The sequence below is a fragment of the Propithecus coquereli genome, unplaced genomic scaffold, assembly GCF_000956105.1.
Source record: "Propithecus coquereli isolate 6110/MARCELLA unplaced genomic scaffold, Pcoq_1.0 Scaffold332, whole genome shotgun sequence".
Lineage (NCBI taxonomy): Eukaryota > Metazoa > Chordata > Mammalia > Primates > Indriidae > Propithecus > Propithecus coquereli.
Window position 1 is genome coordinate 515,631 of NW_012148975.1, and position 2,757 is coordinate 518,387.

The window sequence follows — 2,757 nt, forward strand, 5'->3', positions numbered from 1 at the left end:
TCACATGACATGGTCAAATTGTTTCTCAATTTTAGGCAACTTGATCAAACCAAAAATTAAATAACAAATAAAACTTTAAGATAATTTTTCCTTACAAATAAGATAAATTCTCACATATATTTTGTGAGATTTAAGATAAGGGTGAATCAATTTGAGTTTTCTGTTATCAAGGTTATATATTATTTTCTTTTTTTCTTTTCTATTTACTAACACGGGCAATAGAAAAATACAAGTAATAATAAACCTAAAATATTCTAAAAAGTTTGGAAAAAATTTTAAAAATGCCTTTTAAAGTTACATATAAGAATTTATATGACTAATAGTTTACAAAGAATTTTCTCTAAATAGTGGCCACTTTTAATAATCTTTAAGGCTCATTTATCTATGAAACCCAAAGGCCTTGAATGACATATTCTTATTAATCCTTTATATTTGCCCCAAATTGCCAAACTAACTCTAGTATTTTTTGTTACTTAATATACTATAAAGCTCTAAAGATCCTTGTGAACTAAAAAGCTAGAAAAAATACTTCCTGTTGTTAGCATCATTGTAACAGCCAAGTGACCAATTATGCTTTACCAAACAGACTTAATCACCTTCTGCTTCAACACCTCCCAAGTCTTCTGGGTATAGTTTACTTTAGGTGGGCCATAGGATCCCTTGTGGAAATATTCTAATTTTCCAATTAAATTGGTAACCACACAACAAAGCAATTGGTCCCTTTGTGTTTTAGATCAACTTGGTATTGAGGAATTAACATTATTATAATGGATGAGATTGTGTTTTGATAAACTCAGGGTTCCAATGCGTTTTCCAAAAGACAAAGAATTAAATAATAGTGCAAGTGCTTGAAACAATAAGAGAGAGAGAGAGAGAGAGAGAGAGAGAAAGAGAGACAGAGAGTGTGTGTGTGTGTGTATACACATATAGTAGATTCTACTCTGTAATAAACATGCAATGGAGATGATCTAGAACATGCAAGTTCAAGACATGCTACTTCATACGAAAATACTTTATGTCATAAGCTGTAATACAATGTATAATTTTTAGGGTAAATGTGTCTTTTAATTATTGTTACTTTTTATTTAGGCTACGATGTTTGAACACATACCAGATTTTTTTTGGGGGGGTCATGAAAATGCCATTTAGAAACTCTCATACTGATCAGCAAGGAAAGAGACAATTGAAATTAAAATTTGCCAGGAATGAGAAACAAAATGGATGTGGGCATAATGAAGAGTTTACAGCACTACATTAATCATGAGAAAATATGAGTTCTGATAAAGGATTTGAAAATTACTGCCTTTAAAAGAGACACGTCAGGTTAACTTCGTACATATCTTTGGCTAATAAGCCACGAACTTCTAAGGAACAGAGCCTCAATACCCCCACACATAAAAACTTTTCTTCCTTGCGGATCAGTGTTTTCATGCATAGATGTGGTGAAATGAGAGAAGAGGAGCAGCTTAACTCTGAACATTTTTGCTTTAAAATAAAGTAATTAATATTAATTTAATGTGATTTTGGTATCAAATTATGTAAATCTCTAAAGCAGAGTGGTTGCTTAGTGAGTTCATTTGCATGTCAATACAAAGAATATTATTTTAACTTATAACTAGTTCATAGCACTTCTAGCAATTCTGAAGCATGATGCAAAAGATTTGAAAAAAACTTTTCATTGAGTTTTATTTAAATGTATTTATAGTAATAGGCAGAGAAACTTATTTTAGTGATTTATTTTTCTATGAAAGTAACACCAAGGTAGCAATTAAAACATTCATACAGTAACAATTAAAACATGCACACCTGAACTATGTTCCCCAAAGATGATGATGAAATGGAAATAATTTACCTTTTTTAGTTGGACCGCTTCCACAAAGCACATTAGAATAGTGTTATAATGACCAGTGATGTCCTATTTTTTTTAATTCCTTATACCCTAAGAGTAAAAGGTCCTTACTTATATGAAGAAATAAATGCCTACAAGCCCTCTGTGGTTATGTACCCCTTTCTCGCAAAACCCAAGAAATTTCTGTGATCTTGGTATCAATTAGACTCTGAACTACCTCATTTAGGATTAAGGAGATAGGCCCTTCATATTTCTAAAGAAAAACAGCCAGTGAGTTGCTACTAGTAAAAACATTCCTGCTGCATAATGTAATGCCTATTAATGTTTGCCCATTTGGTCTTTGAGCCTGGATTTGCTTGATCATTTGGGAAGAGGAAAAAAACAGAAATAGATACCATTCAAAATATTAATAGGAAAAAAATGCACACACACACACACCACACACACACATATTAGGTCATCTTATCCATATTAGGCCATTTATCATTTCCATAGCTGTGTAAAAGTTGATATTATTCACTGTAATATTCATTTTCCACATGAGAAAGCAGAAACTCACATCAAACCTCTCCACTACTTTATCCTATGGTCATACAACTAGGAGTAGGTGGATTAGAAAATAAATCCAAGTTTACGAGCTATACTGCACATGTCTAGTACCTCTGTTTAGGTCAAATATTCAACTGAGTGTGTCTCTCTTTCAAAACTAGGCTTTTTTTTTCTTCTATGATACTCTCTTTACTAAATGTAAATGCCTTTTATTTTTCCCCCAAGACTTTTCTTCAATTATTAAGTTTTACTTAAATTATTGTATAGGTCAAATATTCAACTGAGTGTGTCTCTCTTTCAAAACTAGGCTTTTTTTTTCTTCTATGATACTCTCTTTACTAAATGTAAATGCCTTTTAT

The 2,757-nt window shown here is 31.5% G+C and overlaps 1 protein-coding gene across 3 annotated transcripts in view; it reads left to right on the top strand.

The window, feature by feature from the left end:
• Positions 1-2,757, top strand: part of FSTL5 (follistatin-like 5) — a 920,996-nt gene that overhangs the window by 14,442 nt on the left and 903,797 nt on the right. The gene's annotated exons all lie outside the window — the stretch shown is intronic.